This window comes from Pinus tabuliformis, chromosome 6, assembly GCF_031772625.1.
Source record: "Pinus tabuliformis cultivar Carrire ecotype Pingquan chromosome 6, CPIR1, whole genome shotgun sequence".
Classification (NCBI taxonomy): Eukaryota; Viridiplantae; Streptophyta; class Pinopsida; order Pinales; family Pinaceae; genus Pinus; species Pinus tabuliformis.
Genome location: NC_142292.1, coordinates 401,446,675 through 401,465,869, shown reverse-complemented (window position 1 = coordinate 401,465,869; position 19,195 = coordinate 401,446,675). Strand labels below are relative to the sequence as shown.

At 41.2% G+C, this 19,195-nt stretch overlaps 1 protein-coding gene across 1 annotated transcript in view; it reads right to left on the bottom strand.

Moving 5' to 3' along the window:
* Nucleotides 1–19,195, bottom strand: part of LOC149259000 (putative pectinesterase 53) — an 81,960-nt gene that overhangs the window by 9,208 nt on the left and 53,557 nt on the right. The window lies entirely within an intron of this gene.

Sequence of the window (19,195 nt, the reverse complement as noted above, 5' to 3'; positions counted from 1 at the left end):
TTACATTAGTAAATGTGGTTGACATCAATGTTTATCAAGACTCTACAACAAGGAAGCTCTCACACAAAAAATAAGTGTAATCATATCTTCAAATTTTAGGGAAATTATAATTCAAATTCATATTAACTTACATTAGTAATGTGGTTGACATCAATGTTTATCAAGACTCCACAACCAGGAAGTTCGCACACAAAAAGGACTGGTAAGAATATCTTCAAATCTTAGAGAAATTATCATTCAAATTCATATTCAATAATGAAAGCATACATATATTGAACACTATTGAGTAGTGATTGCAAATGGGGATAACAAATATGTTGGTTCTTGGAGGCTCTACAACATGATCCAAGGTTGGCGTTAGGGTTTGAAGTTGGGTACCATGGCGGGAGGCACGGGGGAGTGTTGCGCCCTCCTACAGTCAAGCAGTCACGGATAGAAGCAAGGACATTGGAAAGCAGCATTTCAAGAAACCTCTAGAGAAGACAACGAAGGCAAGTAACACGGAAATATTCGGAAGAGATAGAGCTCACGAACAGGAAGGGCATCAACATGAAGCTAGTAAGGAGAAGGAGAAAGGGGGTAGCAGTCAAAAAACCACTTCTATAAGGACAACTAGGGTGTGCAAACCCAAGTCTAGCATCATTCCCCGGGTCTTCTTAAGTGACCCAAAACTACAAGCACATAGGGATCATATGGCGGAAAATGCAGTTATTTGCAAATTCATGGGGTTATGACCAATGGAGAGGGTTTTGCATGCATGGATAAGGAGCCATTGGGAACCAAAGTGTCACACCCCTAAACATGCGGTAGTCTTTCAACCGGTTATAGCGAGGTGCGGCACTACCAATCATTTTCTTTTCACCAATACATACGATGATAGACTATGCCTAACATTCCACTTATCCTACTTAGTTTGTGTTTTGCAACCAAGTATTAATTACGTGTTCCTTTATACAAGTGAAATCCCATATCATTCACATAAACAACATTATACAAGAGAAATGCACAACAATTTAAAGGGAGGGGAAACTCCCTGCAATATGAGTCTACTTGAATCAATATACATAATCTTCACTTTTACAAAGTACAAGTTAAATCTTGGGAAACCCCAAATTTACACTTAGCCAATTTTCAACCTCGGAAAACTCGGTTGCCCAGCTCGTCGGCGCCTCCGCACGGTCGCCGCACGACTCACCAACCCTTCATTCACCTCGTCACACGATCGTGTTGTTTTCCCAACTTGGGCGCACCTCCAAGTCACCACACACGGGCGCCTCTGCCCGAGACACACCTTTGTTCACAATCTCAACACTTCACCAAGTCACACCGTGCACACTTGCACGACGGGCAGGCGCTCACTCAAGTCACCCACGGACCCGTGCCAAGTCGTCGCACAAACCAAGTGTCCATGCCCTTGTCTCACCATCGGGCGCTCCTTCGCACAACCCAGGCGCCACACACCCGTGCACGCCCTACACTTTGTCCAGTGGGCAATCCTCTACCTGCACCCTCACCCAAGTCAAGACAGTGCATTTCTTCGTGTAGCCTCACCCAAGGTTGTGCGCATCACCTTATGCAACTTTCCCTTATTGCTGCGACTATCCTCTTTTATGCACTTCTTCCTTTTTATATGAGCAAAGATGCTTGAGTGATTGTGTGATGATGGAATGAGCTCCAACACTCCTCCAATATATATGAGCGTAGGGCGAGGTTGCAGCTACCCAGCCAACCTGCCCATGCTCTTAAACGTATCACAATATGCCTCAGTACATCATGTCGACCTTTCGTTCAAACACCCTCAACCATGGTCGGCTTGCCTTTGTTTTTTGGTCGGCCCGTCGGTTGAGCCACCCACTGCCCACGCCTATAAACTCAACGTTCTCCCCTCGTACGCATTCACATTATGATATAACACCTCTACGTTGTAGGTCCGAGTGTGTCCTTCATTGTTTCATGCTTCTTGTTCAACCTCCAACCGCGTGTCCTCCAACTAGTCGTGGTCACACTTCAGGCGGAACGCGTTCAGGACCGCAGGTCCTTACATCCTCCTCCACCTGAAGTCATTGTCGTCCTTGACAACATACCATCCTGGTAGCCGTCCACGAAGATTAATAACAACTGTCTCACCCATGATGTCAACTCCTCCACATACTGCAACATATGTAGAACCACCATCTCCATCATGTGTCGTCCCGGCAACCATCTATCACCAATATCACCATACCAAGGTATACACCCCATCGGTATGTCATACATCGGAAATCATCTCAATCCATGACCATTGACCATCCTGTCACAATCTCCACATGCTGCTCCCCATCGTGGAAGGTTAGTCCCTCCATCTCAAGCTACATGCTTCCTGCAACATCTCGTGTCGACCTCATCATGTATCGTCCTCATGTGAACTGCTGCCATGATACTCCAAAAAATGCTAACACATCTCTGTACACTTCATGACCCCATGTTTGAACTAGTTGGGTGATCAGTCCAACTATCACGCTCAAACCCTGAGAATGCACATCCTCATGTTTCTCAGAACATCCTGTCACATCCTCAACTCGATCAAGAATCCATCTCCATACAAGTGTCAGCTATGGTCAGGTCCATGAAGTAGTCCTCATCTTATCTGCAACATGCTGTCCATGATGCCTGGTACTAATGTGCTGCATGAAATCAGCCACATCTACCCCAACATTATCATCCATATGTGTGCCTCCTCAATGTGAAGATACCATCTCCTCAAACTCCGACTCTCGATGTGCCACATCCAGGTCCATGAAGCAACCTTTATCATATCTGTATGTGCCATCCTTCAAGTCTGTCCTAGAAACAAGTATACACTTGTCTCATCTCTTCCATGTGCTGCCCATGATCATAGATCAATCAGCTCCCATGTGTCAAAGGTGGTTGAGTCTCAGCTCAACCCATAGCCCAACTATTGCCATCAAGGCATCATCATCGTTGTAACTCCATCACTCCAAAGTGTCTTGTATCGATCCTCCACATCAAGTCACTCTTCCAAGCCATTCCCATACATGTACTTGAAAGTATGCACCGCATCCTGCATCAAAGTCTCTGACCTCAGCTCCTCAATGCATTAGATCCTCTAAGTCCACCATATATGAAGTCCCTAAAAGTCACAACCTCATGTCATCATGAGCTCCATGAGTCATCTCCAACCAACATCTCAACAAGCATACAAGTCTCGGCCCAAAGGTCTTTGGAATATGCCTCAGCTCTCCATGTAGTAGGAATGCTCCATAGTCTGCTCACAACTCCATCCAAGTCCATGGCCTTGTTGTACAAGAGTGCAAAACCTCTCCATCGGCTCATAAATAAAACATCTCCATGTCACAACAGCAAATCCACCTACACAACATCCTTTCCTTGGCACTCCTCATTGGATGCCCATAAGTGACACCTCTACAAGTGCTCCTGCATAATGTCCCTGCATAAGATTTCCATGCTCCATGTCTCCAACCTAATGTCCATGACTAAGTTGCCCATGTAGTCCAACTAAATAGAACCATCACAACAATCGGTCATCCTCATCCAAGTCTGCAATCTTCGGTCTAGTGAACTCGATCACCCAAACATATCATCATCACATGAGTCTCCCCATCATAGCTCCCCCACTAAAGGTTCCACCAAGACTATCTCTTGGTTTCGGCCATGAGAAGTCCACCCAAGCAACATCATACCTCAAGTGTGTGCCCTCCAATTTGTCCATGAGTCATGCCGGGCACTTAGCCAGTTTTCCATGTGGCTAAAGCATCACCCATTCCTCCACAACGATCATCATGTTCCTCCCTTGTCATGAGCCTTTGTAACTTCTACCAAAAGGTCACAAACAACCCCAAAAAGTCCTACAACGATAAAAATATCCTTGCTTCTCCATACAAGGTATCATCATAGACATCCATGGTAAGGTCCTCCCTAGCATCGACAAACTGATTTTTCCCTTCCCTGCATACAATCCATCTACCAAATGCTCAAGTGAAACACAAGTATCGATACTTACTTTATCATCATCATGAGGCTCCTCCATGTGAGTATCCTCATCCATCAATGTCTTTAAACTGCATGATCCAGGTCCAACTTGATCAATCTCAAGTTCATCCTCCATCGTTGTCACATCTGCCACATCCTCAATCATCACGGCTTCCTTTTCCTTGTCAGTACAATCTGCAACTTCATCCCGCTCCATTGCCGAACCAAGTTCAGGAAGTTCATCTTCAACATTTTTTTCCCAGACTTCAAGCTTACCTTGAATCCGGGGATTCTCTTCTTTCAATCGTTTCAACCTGTATAAGGTAAGCAAGAGCTTCCCTTCGCATTCTTCCAAACCTGCCATGCCTTGTCGTTCAGCTTGGTCCAAGCACTAAGCTTCCCCTCTACTAAACCTATTTCACCATTCACTTGAATCACCGTGATATTCCACCTGTCACCTGCAAAACTTGAACCCCCTGCCAAGTATTCGGTCTTTGTAGAATCAGCTCCTTGATTCAGTTCACCAGCTCCAACCATGAGCTTTGATACCATCTGTCACAAAGTGCAGGTGTGTATCAGCTTCAATGCTTCAACACCAGCACCAGCTCCCCGGCACTAGCTTTGATACCACCTGTCATGCCCCTACACCTGTGGTAGTCTTTCAACCGCTTATAGCGAGGTGCAGCACTACCAATCATTTTATTTTCACCAATACTTACGATTGCATACTATGCCTAACATTCCACTAATCCTACTTATTTTGTGTTTCGCAACCAAGTATTATTAATGTGTTCCTTTATACAAGTGAAAGCCCATAACATTCACATAAAAAACATTATACAAGAGAAACTCACAATAGTATAAAGGGAGGGGAAACTCCCTACAATATGAGTCTGCCCGAATCAATATATATAATCTTCACTTTTACAAAGTACAAGTTAAATCTTGGGAAACCCCAAATTTACACTTAGCCAATTTTCAACTTCGGCAAACTCGGTTGCCTAGCTCATTGGCGCCTCCGCACAGTCACCGCATGACTCACCAACCCTTCATTCACCTCATCACACGATCATGTTGTTTGCCCAACTTGGGCACGCCTCCAAGTCACCACACACGGGCGCCTCTGCACGAGACACACCTTTGTTCACAATCTCAACACTTCACCAAGTCACATCGTGCACACTTGCACGACGGGCAGGCGCTCACCCGAGTCACCCAAGAACCCATGCCAAGTCGTCACACAAATGAGGCGTCCACGCCCTTGTCTCACCGTCGAGCGCTCCTTCGCAGAACCCAGGCGCCACACACATCATCAAGCGGGCGATCCTCTACTCGCACCCTCACCCAAGTCAAGATAGTGTGTTCCTTCGTGTAGCCTTGCCCAAGGTTGGGCACATCACCTTATGCAGCTTTCCCTTATTGCTGCGACTATCCTCTTTCACACACTTCTTCATTTTTAGATGAGAAAAGATGCTTCAGCGATTATGTGATGATGGAATGAGCTCCAACGCTCCTCCAATATATATGAGCATAGGGTAAGGTCGTAGCTACCCAGCCGACTTGCCCATGCTCTTAAACTTGTCATAATATGCCTCAATACATCATGTCGGCCTTTCCTTCAAATGGCCTCAACCATGGTTGGCTTGCCTTCGTTTGTTGGTCGGCACGTGGGTTGAGCCACCCGCTCCCCACACCTATAAACTCAACATTCTCCCCTCCTACGCATTCCCATTATGATATAACACCTTTGCGTTGTAGGTCCGAGTTCGTCCTTCATCGTTTCATGCTTCTTGTTCAACCTCCAACCACATGTCCTCCAACTGGTCATGGTCGCACTCTGGGCAAAACGCGTTCAGGACCGCATGTCCTTACACAAAGGGAGAAATAAACCTTCATCTGGGATCTAAGGCTTCTTCACAGTAGTGTTCAGAGGCCTAGAGGATAAAGATAGAGTGTTCGAAGGAGGAGCATACTTCTACGTGGAAGCTCTACATGCGGCCATGGATGATGAACTTTGTCACACAACGTGAAACATTCACATCGGTACTAGTATGGATTAGACTATACTCCCTCCCTCTGGATTATTGGCTACCAAAATCTCTGAAAACAATAGGCAACAAACTGGGGCATTTCCTAAAGATCTCAGATGTGACTCTCAAAGGGAAATACACCTCCTTCGCCTGGATATGTGTGGAAATGGAATTACTTGGAGCACTTCCGGACACGATAATTTTAGAATTATATGATGAACAATGGGTGCAGGCGGTGGACTACGTGCACAACCCATATAGGTGTCGCAAATGCCATGAACACGAACATCTATATAGAGACTGCCCAATAAGCAACATGGAGAGAAATGTGAAAACAATGGTGGATGAAAATTTTGAGGGTTTCACTAGGGTTGGGGGCAAAGGGAAAGGAGGGAAGTGGCCACAAAAAATATCAATGAGGAAAGACAGCCAAGCCACAATAGTTTTAAGATCTTAGAAGAAGAAGATGGAAATAAAGAAACAAACTAGGAAACAGAGAACATTATCACTAAGAAGGAAAGGGATGCTAACATGGAAGATATCAGAGAAAATAGCTAGAAAAAGGAGGATCTGCCAAGAATTGTGAAGATATGTAGGGACCATGAGATGACTCCAAGTGAGGTGGGAACATAGGACCATGAATTGCAAGGGATTCTAGAAAGTGAAAATCTAGATCTAGAGAAATTTCTAGAGCAAGGGATGACCAGAGGAGTGGAATCCCTGCCAAAAGAGGAATATGATAGGGTTCAACAACTCTTCCTATGGAGATCAAAACCAAAGGGCTTTGGAGTCAAAAGAAATCGTAAAAGCCAGGAGCATAGAGGGGTCAAATGATGGAGGAGATACAGGCAGAATCTCCAAAGAATCCAGACAGGAAAAGAGGAAGAAAAAGACAAAAGGAGTTGCTGAACGAATGTGGGAAACTCTTGATCAACTCAGGGAAGATGAAAGATCTCACCAGTTATTCCTTTAAAAACCTCTCTTAATGAAAATCACAACCTAAAATATTAGAGGCATGGGAAATAGAAGGAAACAAAGATAGCCAGTAATAGAATAAATGAAGGAAAACCAGATATGGTTTTTATTCAGGAGACAAAATGTTCGATGGATAATATTAGAGAAATTCATAATAGATGGCCAATCAATTATGAGTATTTAGAGGCTAAAGAAAATAACTCGGTGGGGGGGATTAAGAATAGGAAATATTGAGTTGAGGATCGAAGAGCCATGGCGGAAACACTGGTTTAGTGTGGCACAAGGAAGGGTTACACCGTTGCAGAGAATGTGAGCACATCCTCGATCGACCTCCTGTGCACTATCTCTGCAACCAGCAACAAGCCGATCATCCTGAGAGAGCCAGCTATGGAGCCCAAGAACTAGGGAAACCCTTGGTGCCGCTTGCCTAGTTGCACACAATCCTTCCAAAGCGTGGATCTCTCATCTGACAACCATTTTGCCCATTTCTGCTATTGGAAAGGTGAGACCTTTCTTGTCATTGGTCATAATAGGGCCACCCATAATACCGCACGCTCTATGGATCTCTAATAGACTATCTCTGCTTACTCTGAATACAACACAAAGCACAGGATGATAGTCAGAAAGGAGCATGCTCAGGAATACAATCCAAGTTTCCAGATCTCTGAGGTAGGGGTCTTGCAGGAGGGGAACCTGAGCGCTGAAGGGGCTGTGTTTAGTCAATTTAGTGTTCCTAAATTGATGTCATTAATTGTCAACCCGGGGCTCGTAAGCTAATGAAGTGAAGGTGTACTATATGTACTTAAGCAACCTCTTAGAGCTTTTTGTCGTTTGGGGTGTTGTTTGTGGTTAATTTATCTTCCTAAGATGGAGTGGTGATTTTATAAACAGATGAGTGGTAGTGTGTGTAAGGTGAATTCTAGATGAGTGAGGGTGTGTGATTAGTGGTTTCTAACTACTTACTGAAAAGGAAAAGCTTGAAGGAAATAAATAAATTAAAATGAACTGAAAGCAAAGAACCACTTTCTAATGGAATTAGACACCATTCATGCTGCTGCAAATAAAAGGTAAGAAAATCACTTCAAAAACCAATGATAATGTTTATCTCTTCCTAACTCCCTGCTTCTAACACATATTACTGTGTAAAACACGATTAGGAAGTAGCTAAAGATGAGTTTAAAAAGTGATCAAAAATGAGAAAAATATACTTTAAAGACTAGTTATAATGTTCAGCTCTTTCTAACTCTCTGCTTCTATCATATGGTACTATGTAAAGCACGATTAGAAAGTAGTTAAAGATTAGTCTAAAAAGTACTCAAAGCCAGCTGTAATTTATTAGTATTCTGATCTCTAAAAGATAGACAATTTGTGATAAAGAGACCATTCATATGTTAGCAGACAACTTTGAAAAATTAAACTAAAAATCAGCTATGAAAATAAAGTAAAGGCAGCAACTTTGAATCTGTCAACTGAAACTACCACTAGATATAAAGCAAATACATAAACACAAAAACAATCCCGGGTTAAAAACCTTCAAAAGAACAATACTGATCAGCTTAAAATAAAGGCTGGAAATGAAATAACATGAAAGTGAATCAAGTTGTACATGTTTCAGAGAAAAGGAAATGCTGAATGGAAAATAAGGAAATGCTGAACATAAAATACTATACAAGGGCAGTCATGAACAGGGGCCCTCCATTCATACAACCCAAAGAAGACTCAAAGATTTGAAAACTTCAGAACAGCGCTGTCTTCTATTACTCCATATGCAGAAAATTACAGTCAAGAGTGCTAGAACAGCACTATTAAAACAGAGTCTTGGAATGCACTAAAATGATAACAAGTTCATAAAACACAGCAACTAAAAAGTAACATTAAGCGTATGCAAACACTAGTTTTTATAGGCATCTAAACGATTTCCTAATGCGTAAGGCTAGAAACTGAAATCTAACTAATCTGTCATGCGTAATAAAGGTTCAGCAACACGTCATAAGCCTCGTGGATGAGCTGGAGGTTCTGGTCGTTATGGGAATTGAATCCAGAGTTGGATTATGTCTTCCACAACCTGCGTAACACGAACAAATCACCAGTTGCATTGACGTGACCCAACAGCTTATGCAACACCGTTTAGGCTGCCTTTGTTGACCGTGGCTTGACCCTCGTTGACCGGAGGTGTAGATGATGTGGCTGACCGAACTAACATCACAGGAACCTTGAGCACCTTTATCCCTAAATGCCCATGTGGCTCGTTTTGCAAAATGACACATGGAACCTTGAGATTAACAAAAAGGCTGCGGAATCATCAGATGGATGCGGAATCGCTGAATGGCTGCGGAATTGCCAGACAGCTGCAGAATCTATGTAAATATGTCAAAATCTAAACAAAACAGTCACACATTAGCAAAGTTCACTTAATCATGCTTAAAGAGATTAAATGTAATGATCTGGGTTGGTTTGCAAGGAAAATGAGGCAAAAGAGAGAGATGAATGAGGGAAAACTGTAGGTAATGATGGATAATCAAGTGTAAAGTAGAGGCTCTACAGGCTGGATCCAGCAGAATACAAGGTAATATTTCTGTGGTAAGGGCCAAAGCATTTTTTATACCCTCACAATATACTTGAACTTGTTCAAAATGTTTTTACAGGGCCAAAGCACAGACCTGGACCGAGCATCTTGGTCATGGAAGGTAGTCAGTTGTTGAGATCCACTATTAAACCAATAGATTAGATACTTCGAAGAACAAGTAGCCTTCACAAAATCTAGATCTATGGGCACACAAGCATCAGGATACCCCTATTCCCTGACTCCCGGGCCATAAACACAGAGGAATTACATTTGAATGGCAATGATCTAGGGTCTGGGATCAGGAAGATCAGGCAACAGATTAGGGGCAAACTTTGTCGGACTCAAACCCTAGAGAGGTAGATCTCATACAACTCTTCATTAAAGCACCAAAAGGCAGGCTATACTACTTGAGGTTTGGAGGGTAAGTAGCATACAGGATCTATGGAATAAAATACAGAACTTGCTTGGCATAACAGAACAGGGGCAAAATCTGATCTATATGGGACACAACTTACACGACAACTACACCCTACAGGATTACAACATAACCACAAACTCGGCCATTATCGTCAACCTTCGTCACCGTGGTGGATGTTCTGGAACGAGCTCAAATAACACAAACTCCAATCACACAACCTCCTTCAAGGACGTTGTAAAGGGTAAAGGGAAAGTGCAATCCAACCTTGCAATAGCCCCTATAGTTCCCGGGCCCTACATAGTTGAACAAAAAACTGATAATCATGCTCTAACCATTGCAATGCCTGAGGTAAATGATCTATACTCAGATCTATATTGTGACCCAGTAATTTGTTGATTTAACGGGTATTGGCCCAGATCAGGTGATCTGCACCACTAGATCCACACAACTTGGACACCAAACTATGAATTTAATTATGCCCTAAAGGTTTTTTTTATAGTAAGATTCAACACAGAACAGGAAAAGGAATACATCCTTAATAATGGGCCATGGTTCTACGGCAGCGCAGGGCTCTACATCACTCCATGGTTTCCAGATTTCGACGCCAATACTATGGTGGTATCAAAGATGCCAGTCTAGGTCAGGCTGAAAAACCTTCCATTACACTTCTGGCACCACAAGGTTTTCATCGCTATAGGGAACACATTGGGGAAATTTCTAAAGATTGATGAGGACAGAATTACAAAGGGAATATTTACCTTCGCCAGAATATGTGTTGAATTAGATCTCAGTCAGGGATTACTAGAAAGTATAATACTAAATTTTAATAACACTTAGTTGACACAATCCTTGGATTACGAAAACACAACATTCTGATGTCGAGGATGTTTACAAATAGGCCACCTTCTCAGGGCTTGTCCACAGGCAAGAAGCATCCCTAATCAGAACAAGCAGCAACAGAGGAAGCCTAAAAGATGGCAAAGCACAGAGCCATTGGATGAAGAAGAATACACAACAGACAATATAGAATTCAAAGTAGATAAGGATGAACAAAATCTCCAGCCCAACATGCAAAAGCAAGAGGAAGTCCCCAGCAATCCATTGCACAAACAAGACCCCCAGATAATAGGAAAGGAAATCTCTGGCAACAAGAGAACTCATGGATAAGAAGGACCCGAGTCGTACAAGGACTCTCCCATAACTATAAAAAAAATTAGCTCTCCATTGTAACCACCACCCCCAACTCTGGGGGATGGTGAAAGGTGGAGAAAAAGAAAGGGAGGAAAGAATAGTTATTCATATTTCATTTTTTAATTCTTTTGGTTTCTGAGAAAACCCGAACAGTATCTCTGCATATGCTTTCAAGCATCTACAAAATGTAATTTTGTCTTATGAATAAAATTATTACTTTTTCCACGGGAAAAAAAAACTCAGTGGGGGGATTCTTACAATCTAGGATCCCCAGAAATTTGGAATCCTAGATGCTGAAGCATCCAGGAACTATCTTTCTTTGGTATGTCAACCTTTAGGTGATAAGAATATATACATGATGACAAATGTCTATGAACCTTAAAAGCTAGAAGATAAAATCAGGCTTCTCACCTTCATTGAGGAACTAAGAGCAAGACACCCTAATATGCCTTGGATCATTGCAGGAGATTTCAATATGATAAGATCTCTTATAGAGAAGAAAGGATGTATCAGACAGCTAGGCAGAGACTCCATGGCCTTTCAGAGCTTCATAAGGAACATGGGTTTAGTGGACACTGAAACAACTAATGGGACCTTCACCTGGAACAACAAGATGGGAGGGGTTTCACAAGTCGCCTCTAAACTTGATATATTTATTATTTCAGAGGACCTCTTTCTTTCAGGTCCTACCATGTTAGCTTATATTCTTCCCTTTGGAGGTTCACACCATTGGTCTATACAATTGGAAGCGACTTTTATGGGTACACCAAGAAACAAACCTTTTAGATTTGAAAATGCTTGGCTCTCTCACCCTGAATTCTTGAGCAATATTGACAAATGGTGGAGAGAGGATCTCAACATTCAAGGCACTAGAATGTTCCTGCTCCAACAGAGACTTAAACATATCAAGTCCAAGCTTAAATATTGGAACAAAAAGTAATTTTGAAATATATTCAAAGCCAAAAGAGAAGCTAAGAAGAAACTCCAGGAGATCAATCAAACCTCCATCACAGATGGCTTTAACGATGAGCGAAAAAAGCTAGTTGACTCCCTGCAAGAAGAATGGGAAGATCAGTGCAGGAAAGAGGAAATTTTTTGGAGACATAAATTGAGGGTGTAGTGGATTAGAGAGGGAGAAAAAAACACGAAGTTCTTTCATAAATCCAACATGGATCACAGGGCACGCAAGAGAATCACAAAGCTCAAAGATTCTCAAGGGATAAAATTTGTCCCTCACAAAGATATGGAATTTGTCCTTGTTCAACACTTCCTCAATATAGCAGAGGAGCCTCTCATGGAGAGATCTAGGTTCATCAACAATTTCACTGAGTACATCCCTCAGCTGGTTACCAGAGAGGACAACCACAATTTGAACAGGACAGTGTCAGAAAAGGAGGTCAGTCAAGTGATTAATGAAATGAAAAATGAAAAAGCTCCAGACGCAAATGGATTCAATGTAGACTTCTTCAAAGCCTGCTGGAAAACAGTCAAAAAAGATATCCTTGAGGTGGTGGAAGACTCAAGAAGATCCAAAAATGTTCTGAAGGATCTTAATGCTTTCTTCATAGCTTTAATCCCAAAACAGGAAAAAGAAATGACTTCACTTTAGACCCAGAGCTTTATGTAATGTGGTGTACAAAATTATTGCCAAGGTGATAACAATTATACTCAAGCCCCTCTTACCAGCTCAGAGGAGAAAACAGGCTATGTGGAAGGAAGACAAATCCTCAATAACATCATCCAAGCTCACGAGGTGGTACACTCTCTCAAAAGCAACAAACAAGATGGTATGACCATTTAGCTGGACCTAGCAAAAGCCTACGACAAGCTAAGTTGGTTTTATATAAGGGCAGTTCTTAGAGCATATGGCTTCGACCAAAACTGGATAAGGTGGGTTATGAAACTACTTACCATGACCAGTTTTTCCATCCTCCTCAATGGCGCTCCTTCAAGAACATTCACACCCTCCAGAGGTCTCAGAAAAGGGGATCTACTCTCACCATTCCTCTTTGTGCTCATGAAGGAAGTTCTAGGCAAAGCGATTAATAGGGAAAATGCTGAAGGAAGCATCTAGGGTATTAAACTCACCTTATATGGAGAGGCAAATACTCATCAATAATTTGTGGATGACACAATGTTGCAGGGCATACCCATAGTTAGGGAAGCCAGAATGATCAAACAAATCTTAAATGACTTTGTTACGGAAACTGGCACAGAGGTAAGTCTCAACAAATCAAAGTTTCTTTCTTTAACACTGACATTGTTATTCATAGAAACATCACCAGGATTCTTGGGTTTCAAAGGGACCAGTTACCTTCCAAGTACCTGGGCATACCTCTCACAGATAAGCCTCTAAGAAAGAGAGTATGGGAGCCAATAATAAATAAACTTTAGGAAAAGATCAGAAAATGGACATGTAGGTCTTTAAATTTGGCGGGGTGCCTTGTGCTCACACAGGCTGTCTTGCAGGAAATTCCAATTTTCATGTTCTCGGTTCTTCCTGCTCCTTAAGGAGTTTGACAACAGATCAGGAGCATACAATGGGATTCTCTATGGGGTAGAGGAGAAGAGAAAAAGAAATGGGCTCTAGTGGCATGGGACAAGATCTGCAAACCCAAGAGCCATGGTGGTTTGGGGCTTCATGACCCTGAAACTCTCAGCAGAGTTTCACAAGCTAAACTCTGGTGGAGGTGGATCAAGGAATCGGCAACCCCTTGGGCAAAGCTTTGGACACAAAAATATGGCAAGAATTAGTAGGATAAGGATCACATTCGAATGTTAGGGCATATTAAGGACTCTGACATTTGGAATCTTTCCTGGGAAAATAAAGGTATTATTCAGTAGCATAGTTTCTGGGAGATCTGAGATGGGAGCCTAGCTTAGTTTTGGGAGGATAACTAGCAATAGGAACCCAACATGCACAAGGATGAATTAGCAGCTCTCAAGCATGATACCGATAATAAAGGTCTATTCATGGAAAATGACTTCTGGGACCAGGTAAGGAACAATGGAAAATGGAGAATTTGGAAGGATCTAGGCCATAATGAGGAGAGCCCTCTGAAGGCCCAGGTAGACTCTCTTGCTTAGGAGCTAGAACATAGGAGGATTTTGGTAGCCTCTTTGACTGACCAACTAATATGGGGAAGGAACACCGAAGGAAACTTCAAAATCAATGAATCTAAATAGATAATATCAGGGTTTAACTACCAAAACCCTGACCAAGTATGGAAGAACCTTTGGCAGAGCCCCCACTGGATGAAAATAAAGTTATTCATTTACGAGGAGAGAGTGCTTTTCTTTTGTATTGATTTGGAGTGAAGATTTTGAAAAATAGAATCATGCTATGTAAATATGAGAAACGAAATTACAGACTGAGATAAATGGATATCTTAACAAATTGGTTAGTAAATAGCACTTGGTTAAATGGACATATCTTAACCACATTTGGTTAAATGGACATATATTAACCATATTTGGTTATGACGTATGGAGTCTTCTCTTGCTTGGACGAATGTTTGGGTCCATGCAACGAGTTGCAACTGATTCCGCAGGACTTGGAATGGAATTGTCTAATATGAAGCTTCAGAGGTATTTAAGTTTGAGTAGCTTGGCAAGTCTTTCAGGGCCTACAGTTCATTGTGAGCACCGAAAGATAGTGTTTTCTTTTCACTAAAGTCCAGTGAATGGGCTTTACACGTAAATACTGTGAGCACTTCATGGTCCAAATCTATTACACTATATTAAAAAGGAGTTAAATAACCAAATCTATAGAAACAATTGTAGCTACTAAGAAACAATATAGTTGCATGTAAAGAGTAATAAATAGTAATAATAATGTATTGAAATAACAACAATGTTACATTTAAATAAGGAAGCCAATAGTTGATTCCAGTCAAAGAAAAGATTCCAAGAAAAAAAATAATGTGTATCATCATACTAAACAATTGAAATAATTGTACAATTTAACTGAATTCCATGAAGAGAATAAAAATAAATGTTGGTAAGTAAATACAAAATATAGTGAACTGGACAAGTAAACTAATTGTCTGGATAAGATCTGTTTATTTAATTTGGGGATTGAAACTTCTATACAATCACAAAATAATACTCTACAAAACCACAACAAGTGCCAAAGACATACCTCATAAGTACGAAGGTGAACCGATTGTATAATATAAGATAAACGTAGAAAAAAAACTAGTCAAAATAGATTATTCAAGAAGTAGAAGCTTGGTGTTTATTAACCAATATTCCTTGATGTAGCTAAACCTAGAGGAGAAGAAAATAATGTAAAACCAAGGATCTACAACTTGGAAAAAAAATGGAAATTGGAATTTAGTCCAAAGATCCTTGATAACCTAGTTACATTACACACCTAATGAAATCCTTGAAATAATATCTATCAACATGGGTATAAAAACATAACAGTAAGAAGAAAAAGAGGATTGGTCTTGAAAAATTACATATACAGTCCTCCAGATATATAGCTTTCCATGCCTCTAGAGGAAAAAAGGATAACCACATATGCTTACAATTCCAAGTCATGGTATTTGATGCAGGAGCATCCAAGTGAAGAGGCGACAACTGGAAGATGATTTTTATTTTCATTTTATTTTGAGAGATAGAGAATAAAACACTTCGAGTTTCTATTTCAATTAGTTTAATGTTTCTTCATTTAAAATTAAGGCTTACTTAGCCATTGTTAGTTTTTAAATTAGACAATATAGGATTAGTTAGGAACTTGTTTGAAGAAACTGTTTAGCAACTAAAAAGTAACTAAGAAATAGTTCTTCAAACTGTAAAAGAACTGCTAATAATGTATTGAAAAGGAAAAATCAGAGGGGATGGAAAGGCTGTCATCCAAAAAGGAGAGAGAAGCCAAAAGTTGTAACCCAAATTTATTTGAATTTCTATAATAGTTAACAATTCAAAATCTGTCATTTAATAAAACAGATTAAATTTCACCACATTCTCTGTGCATAGATGTTTTAGGCATCAAAATGAAAACAAGATAGTGAAACCATTTCTTTTCAAAAGATTCAAACAAGCATCGAAAAACATTCTGTAACAAGCAGCATTTCAAGACCGAGAACCAAACAGAGGTACACTAGCATATAGATTTCTTTTTTCAACAAGACAAACCCCAGGCACTATTACATTCTGCATTTAAACAAAAAGCATTTCCTCTCCATGGAATTTTCATTTTTTCGTTCAATGAAAATTCACTATACAAAATCTTTAATCTCGAAATCGTGGATGGCTCCAAACCCATGAAACCAAAACACATTACAATCCACAAGCTAGGCCTAAATCTAATAGCGAGGTTATGAACACCTCAGTGATCAGATACAGACACAAAGGACACAAAAGCTCAAGGGTATAGCTAAATTATAGACAAGAGAAAGTGACAAAACAACTGCAAACTAGACACAAAACAAAACAAGTAAGGAACCACTACAGCCATGGAAACACCCTACCTGGGTTTCCTCAAGGCCACGAAAAGTCCCTAAGATGAATTTGTGGAGTAGCGCTTCCCTAGAAGAGCTTGCACACCAAAGTAAAAAAACAATAGCGAATAACCAACCAGAAGGGGAATGAGGACTTTACCTGGAGAAGAACCAATTTCGTGATGGGGGACGAGAGCCGAGACCCACAACAGTGAGTTTCCACCAGTGGAAGATCCATGGACACATTTTTCCTGCTCACAAAGGAGCCAGAGCATTAAAACCTTTAAAAATAGGGGATGAAATTGAAATCGGAAGGAGGAGCTTACCTGAGACTAAGGGCGTCGAGTCATCTTGAGCAACAGCCAAGCAAGGACCTGAGATTTGCAGGGCCGAACCATAACCAAACCCAATATCAACAAATAAATCACCACAAACAGAGTAGAGATGAGCTTGAAGAAAATAACAGAGAAAAACAGACTTTCGAGAGAAAGAAGACCTGAAACCCTCCAAACACTAGAGCAGTGAGTTGCTACAGAGAACAAGCAGAGGCACAACAACGATAGACCACGGAGAAAGAGTAGAGGCACATCACCAATAAATCTCAAAGAACCAACAAAGCACAGTAAACTGCCATACGGAGCAAACAAGGCATGATACTTACCATCCATCGCCAATACTAGGTGAAAACATAGAGTACCTCCAAAGCCAAACCATGACAAATGAGAAATGACTTCCAAACACCCTTGGTGAAAGTGATAGCCCATAGTCACAAGCCTGAGGTCAGTACAGAGGGTAGATAGAAAACATTAAACCACAATAAAGTCACACACCAAAAAAAATCGGCCACCTAACTTAATTTAGAACCAAAGAATTAAATGGTCATAGCGACGTGTCCCTCCTCGGGATCGCCACCAATTTTTGGTATCATAGTAGGTTGTCCTTTATCTTAGTAAAATGGACGTAGGAATAAGGGATCGAGGAAGAGCCATCAGAAGAGTATTAGATGAAGGGCTATGAAAAGAAATTAGTAATTTAACTGCACATTTGGCAATAGTTGAAGCAGGAAGGTGTGGAGATTTGAAAGGTGGGGATGATAGTGAGGAGGAAAACATAGCCATGACAGATGGGTCAGATGAAGAAGGACCAAAAATTAAACTATTAAGGTCATTTTTGTTGGCTAGTAGCAAGCCAAGACCAGAGCTCTCTAATTATGATGGCAGTTTGTTCACGGAGGCATTGTTAGATAGGATAAGTGAACTAGATAAATATTTTGAGTATGAAGAAATCAACGAAGACAAGAGGATCAGGTTTGTTGTCACCAAATTTAAGGGACATGCAGCTCTATGGTGGCACAATGTACAGGAAAAAAGGAGGAGATTTAACAAACCATTGATTAAAAGGTGAGACAGGATGGTTGCTAGAATGAAGAGCAAGTTTCTACCTAAAGATTATCAAATTTCCCTTTATGGACAAGTACTAAACCTGAAGCAGAGAATCATGGCTATGAAAGAATATTCTGAAGATTTTTATAAAATTAACTTGAGAGTTGGTTATGTTGAAGATACCCTGAAGAAAACAACGAGGTTTGTAAATGGTCTACGGATGGAGATCCTAGACGAAATTAGTATTGTTTCTCCTAAGACCATAGAGGAAGCTTGTCAAAGTGCTTTGAAGGTGGAGGAAAATATTGCTAGGAAACAAAATCCCAGAAGAGGATGTGGTTCTGGTAGAGGTCAGGGACAAACCATTTGGCAGAGGTAGGACTGCCAACAGCAATGAAGAGGACAGTAGTACGAAGACTTCGGGATAGAGTGAAAGGGAAGGTAACACCAGAGGAGGAAGGTCCTACTAGTGGGGAAGAGGTAATGGCAGAGGCAGAGGAAATTCCTATCAGTGTTACAAGTGTCACAACTAGGGACACAGGTCCTTTGAATGTCTTGAAAATGAACTAACTAGGCAGAGGGGAGCATTTTCACTCAACTCGAAGAAGCAGAGGCAGTGCCATAAGAGGTGGAAAATATGCCAGAGACTGGGGAAGCCTTGGTGTTTAACAAGGTATTATTAAAATAAGCTAAGGAAGTAGCTGATCAGACACAGAGGAAAGCACTCTTCCGAACTGTATGCAAGTCGCATGGGAAATGCTACAAATTAATTAGAAATAGTGGAAGTACTGATAATCTAGTAGCTACTGAAATGGTGGAAAATTGGGTTTGAATAAGTTGAAGCACCCAACTCCATACATGGTGTCGTGCTTGCAGAAAGGCCACCAACTACTGCTCAATGAACAGTGTGAAGTACAGTTTCATATTGTCAAGTACAAGGACAAGGTGACTTGCGGTATAATGCCTATGGACATGTGCCATATTCTATTGGGCAGACCATGGTAGTATGATAGAAAGGTCATCCATTACGGGGCAACTAATTGTTACAAGTTTGTTAAAGATGGGATAAAGCATACACTAGTGCCCATGAAGGAAGAGGATGCTATAGAAACTAGTGGGACAAAAGCACTACTTTTAGACGTAAAAGAGTTTTTGCCATAGTTGGAGGATGATGAGGTGAAGTATGTAGTTGTGCA